Genomic DNA, 6,283 nt, shown 5'->3' on the forward strand with positions numbered 1-6,283 from the left:
ACTCTGAGTGAAGTGCACATAATGGCAATCAATATAAACTAGGGCTGTCAAGCAATTAAAAAAATTAATTGTGATTAAAAAATTAATCACGATTAATTGTGCTGTTAACACTAGAATACCCTTTATTTTAAATATTTTTGGATGTTTACTACATTTTAAAATATATTAATTTCAATTACAACAGAATATAAAGAGTACAGTGCTCACTTTATATTTATTTTTGCTTACAAATATTTCCACTGTAAAAAACAAAAAAATTGTATTTTTCAATTCACCTTATACAAGTACTGTAGTGCAATCTCTTTATCATGAAAGTTGAACTTACAAATGTAGAACTATGTACAAAAAAACTGCATTCAAAAATAAAAACTTTAGAGCCTACTTCTTGGTCCGCCAATCTCTCAGACAAACAAGGTTGGTTACAATTTGCAGGAGATAATGCTGCCTGCTTCTTGTTTACAATGTCACCTGAAAGTGAGAACAGGCGTTCACATGACACTGTTGTAGCGGACGTTGCAAGATATTTAGGTGCCAGATGTGCTAAAGATTCATATGTCCCTTCATGCTTCAACCACCATTCCAGAGGACATGCTTCCATGCTGATGATGGTTTCTGCATGATAACGACCCAAAGTAGTGTGGACTGACGTTCATTTTCATCAGCCGAGTCAGATGCCACCAGCAGAAGGTTGATTTTCTTTTTTGGTGGTTTGGGTTCTGAAATTTCCGCATCAGAGTGTTGCTCTTTTAAGACTTCTAAAAGCGTGCTCCACGCCTCGTCGCTCTCAGATTTTGGATGGCACTTCAGATTCTTAAACCTTGGGTCGAGTGCTGTAGCTATTTTTGAAAATCTCACATCGGTACCTTCTTTGCGTTTTGTCAAATCTGCAGTGAAAATGTTCTTAAAATGAACATGTGCTGGGTCATCATCTGAGACTGCTATAACATGAAATATATGCAGAATATGGGTAAAACAGAGCAGGAGACATACAATTCTCCCCCTAAGGAGTTCAGTCACAAATGTAATTGATGCATTATTTTTTTAATGAGCATCATCAGTATGGAAGCATGTCCTCTGGAATGGTGGCCGAAGCATGAAGAGGCATACAAATGTTTATCATATCTTACATGTAAATACTTTGCAACGCTGGCTACAAAAGTGCCATGCGAACACCTGCTCTCACTTTCAGGTGACATTGTAAATAAGGAACAGGCAGCAGTATCTCCCATCAATGTAAACAAACTTGTTTGTCTTAGCGATTGACAGAATAAGAAGTAGGACTGAGTGGACTTGTAGGCTTTACTCAGGGCATCCCAGAAGAGGTGAAGAGAACTAGTTATGGCTTCTTGATTCTGTGACCCCATCCATGTTTGAGCAGCCAGGAGACAGTTCTAACATACACCAGCTGGCTGTTGTCCCCAAGAGGATCATAAATTAGATGGGGAATAGCCAGAATGCAGCAGATGCCAATCACTTGCCCCTCCCAGTCTCCAACATGCCTTTTGCCATCCTAACATGCCCCCTGCTAGAGGTTTTAGGAGAAGTGGTGCAGGAATCAGATATGCCAGCTCTACACCCACTGGAGATTCCCAGGTAATCCCCAGCAGGGTAATTAGGTTCTCTCTTCAGTTGCCAAAAGGAGGCAGAGAATCTACCTCAATGTGTAGAGTGTGGCCCTTCTTGACTTTTGAGACGATGTTTGACCCTGAGGCTAAAGAGGTTGGATATCACTATTGTAAACTATACAATGTTTTCACAAGTTCTTAGCCCCAAAGCCATTACAAATTGCAATCCATGTCTTTAAATACAAAAGGAAAACAGCAAATACATCCTTCCCCCCCTCTTCTGTTGCCTCCAAAATCAAAGCAGCCAGGCTGCAAGAAATAATCTAAAAACCACTCAGTGGCCTACCTTAAGAGTCCCAAACACCACAGTCCTCTCCAACACCTGTTTGCAAAGACTGGCTTTACAAAACGCTTAGAAGTCAATGAATGTGGACTATTTCAAGTTGCGCAGTCTCACAGAAACGGCACTGCTGTCAGTCCATTCCCTCTCTTCCCCAATCAGCCCAACATTCTCCTCTCAGGCCTGGTCTACACTAACCCCCAAATTCGAACTAAGGTACGCAACTTCAGCTACGTGAATAACATAGCTGAAGTCGACATACCTTAGTTCGAACTTACCGCGGTTCAGACGCGGTCCACACGCGGCAGGCAGGCTCCCCGTGGACTCCGCGGTACTCCTCTCGCCGAGCTGGAGTACCGCAGTCGACGGCGAGCGCTTCCGGGATCGATTTATCGCGTCCAGACCAGACGCGATAAATCGAACCCAGAACTTCGATTCCCAGCCGCCGAACTAGCGGCTGGGTGTAGACCTGGCCTCACATGCACACATTTGTTCTCTTTCCCTCTCCTGTGAGGCCACAAAGAAAGAGGCTTCGGGCTGCCAGAGCTTGGCAGTTAGAGGACACCACTGCAGCGTGGGAACTGGGTTGTAGTTGAAAGTATTAGCCATGCCAGAGAGGGGAGTCACCCTGACCCATCCATCTACCACTGGCAAAAAGTGCACCCCAATATCAGCTGCATGTAGAAGAATCAAAGAACCCATACAATTTCCTTAACAAAATGTTGAACTTTTATTAAAACAAATACAGTTCTGAAGCAGTGAGGTTACAATAATTCAACCAGTTTCTAAATTCTGACACCTCCTCAGCCAAGAACCTGTTTCCAGACTAAGCACAGGGTACAGCTACAACATTAGTTTCAACAGTTATCTTTTTCTGTTCCTAGTCCCGTCTAGCCAATAGGAGCACAGCAAACATAGAATCATAGAACTGGAAGGGACCTTGAGAGGTCATCTAGTCCAGTCCCCTGCTCTCAAGGCAGGACTAAGTATTATCTAGACCATCCCTGACAGGTGTTTGTCCAACCTGCTCTTAAAAATCCCCAATGACGGAGATTCCACAACCTCCCTAGGCAATTTATTCCAGTGCTTAATCACTCTGACAGTTAGGAAGTTTTTCCTAATGTCCACCCTTGCTGCAATTTAAGCCCATTGCTTCTTGTCCTATCCTCAGAGGTTACGCACAACAATTTTTCTCCCTGCTCGTAACAACCTTTTATATACTTGAAAACTGTTGTCAGACCATTCAGTGGTCTAATCCATGAACGAACTCACTCCAATTTTTTTAGTTGCTGGATCACTGTATTGGATAACATACATTTAAAACCCCACCCGATAAACAATTAAAAAAAAATTACTCTATAATTTTGGTGAAGTTACACCGCTTGAAATTTTCTTTGTCCTTTTCCTAATGCTTATTTGTGACATATTGGCTCTAAGGGATTGTTTAGATTAGGAAAACTTGCACGGGTGTTACCACAGTACTCCTGTTTTACACTGGTGCAAAATCCCTATCAGTTTAACTACATCTGTATAGTTACACTAGTCGTGGGGGCGGTGGTGGGAAGGGGGGGCAAAATACACACAGCACAGAGTCTGTACACTTTTAGAATCTGATGATAAAGAAGGGAGACTAGGCAGCTGAAACCAATCTGCAGTACAGTATCTCAGTCTGCTATCCTGCTTATTACAATAAGTACAGCATTTATAGAACACATTTTTAAAGCATATTGCAAACATCAATTCATTTAATAGGGCACTAATTATTGTACACAATAAGATAAAGCTAACATAGAACAGTAGTACAGACAAGCTTGTTTGGATGAGTACTATTACCATAATCCCTTCTGGTTTTAAATGTGCAGGATTTGTATTCACTCAGGTACTTTTCAGACAATTTTAGAGTCATATAAAACATCTTTTTTCATCACAGGGAAGGGAGAAGAGAAGCTCTAGCTGCTCCATTTTCTGCTGCCTTTCAATATTTACATCTGCCAGAGCTCATTAATAATAAATTCCCATCACCAACAGACAATTATTTAAGGAAAAGATAATCAGCTCCTCCGGTCACTCTGCCTCACCCTAAAGAAGCAAAAGGAGGGCACAAGCCTAATTTTTAAAATCTTCTGCAGGCAACTTTTAAGCCAGAGAATTTAAATGAGCAAAGTGTGTACATTCAAAAGTAATGGTTTCCATAGCGGTGTATACTTTGGCAGGCCAGCTGCCTATGTTGTTAAATGTATGTGTCACTATGTATGTGCACTGTGTCCAAGTTAATGTTTTGTGTCTTAATTTTTAGAATTTCCTTACGTTTCTATATTTAAAATCACATTCTTTACACAGCATCAACTAACAGAATTGTAGTTTGACATTTGATTTCTTTTGTAAGAATATGGGGAAAATGAAAAGGAGGACTTGTGCGTTTATGTGGCTATGCTCTTGAGTTTTTAAAGAAAATTAAGGACCTATGCCCATGGTAAGGAAGGCTTGGTAAAACTCTTCTGGCCTCTTAAAAGGCATCTGAAAAGACGCAGCTCTTGTGGTGGGTTTTTTTCTGATTCTCTCCATTATTAAATCTATTTCAAATTTTGCCCACTCTCTAGCTGAAGTGTATCCCCAGACTGCATAAAATGGAGTCTAAACACCTGATCTAATGGCCATACAATGCAAGGAAAACGAACACTTTGATGTAATTAATTTTTCAGTTAACACATTGCCTATAATATCATTTTTTCCCTCCATCCAATGTACAGTATAGCATTGTAGCTCTCGTGTGTGTACAAGCAGTTCAAAAACAGAGACACAGGCTAAGCCATCTATTAACATGTTTCCAGTTTTCATTAGTTTTTGTTTCCTAACCATGCAAATTTGCTGGAAGTTCAGTTCAAATTCCTGAAGAACTTGGGAGATGTTTTCCCTCCCCTTTCTTCAGCAAAGGCGTATCAATATTTCTTCCCCCACCCCCGGGGAGCCCCAACTGTTCACATGTCTTCCTCTTGTCTAAAAATAGAAAGTGACTTTACTGTCACAATTCCCAGCCTCAGAGCTTGGATTACCAAAGAGATTCCAAATACACTGTACTGCCCTAGGACTGGCTCTGGTCTCTGTACATAACTGACGCCTAATAGTTGAAGGGAAATCCAAATAAGGACATTATCAATCCCATAGTGCCTGTAACTTAACCATCCTTTAGAAATAAGGAATATTGTGCTAGCATGACAAACAGTTACCTACCTTTCGTAACTGTTGTTCTTCGAGATGTGTTGCCCTTGTCCATTCCATTCTACGTGGGCAGCATATTGGTTTAGGGGTATTAGCACAGAAGGGGGAATCAGGAACTTCTGAATTCTAACCCTGACTGGAGATCCATCTGCTTTTGTAACAATGGGCAAATCACTTAATCTCTGCTTGAGTTTCTCTATCACAAGTGTGCTGTGATGATTAGTTAATAGTACAAGTTCTGCTCTGTTATGCCAGTGCAGTCCCACTGACTTCAGTGAAATTGCATCAATATACCAGAGTAGAATTTGATCTTCTTGTGGAATGGTTTGAAGAAGTAAAGCATCATATACAGTAAGTACTAAATATTATTTTATTAAATAGTTAGATATGATTTTGTTTGCTCACTGTAGGCTGTAAACAAGTTATTTTTCCACAGGGAAAAGATGAATAACAGTTCTAGAATAGAAACTGAAGCAAACATTTGATTATTTGATAACTATGGAACTAATATTGTTAAGAAAATAAAATATGAGTCCAGTTCTTACTATTTTCTAAAATTCAATAAGTCAAAATATAATTTTTACTTATGCGTTTGAGACACTGCTGGTCACCTACCTTCTGAAAAAATCCTTATCTTTTCATATCATAGGACTGTAGTATTCAGGGCCATACTCATTTCTGTGCCTCTATTGTCTCACCAACTATTTTTGATAAAATGTACTAATTTCAGATTTAATTCTTTTAGTGGTATGAGAAAAACGTTTTGTACTTTTTCTTAATCTACTTCTTTGGCCAAATCCTTTTATCAATCTGGCTGCTGGCCATTAGAACATGTGCATCCAGCCCTGGGAGGCTCACATAAGTGTAATGGATCCTCCAGTGGCATAGCAGCTCATATAGCCCCTGCTGCTACTCCCCACCCACCCCGTTGCTGGCACAGGAGATGCGGCTGGGCATCTTTATGGTACACAGTTCCCCAGTGATGGCTTCAGTCCCTTAAGGGTGTTAAGAAATGGCATAGATTAGACTACACATAGGGCTACTCTAATATATGATGTGGGGGGAGGGGGTGACGGGGAGAATACCCACATTATACACAGCAGCCCTAGGATCAGGGGAGTGTAAAGGTGAGGTTTATGCTGCCATTGAACCCTCCCCC

This window comes from Emys orbicularis, chromosome 25, assembly GCF_028017835.1.
Source record: "Emys orbicularis isolate rEmyOrb1 chromosome 25, rEmyOrb1.hap1, whole genome shotgun sequence".
Lineage (NCBI taxonomy): Eukaryota > Metazoa > Chordata > Testudines > Emydidae > Emys > Emys orbicularis.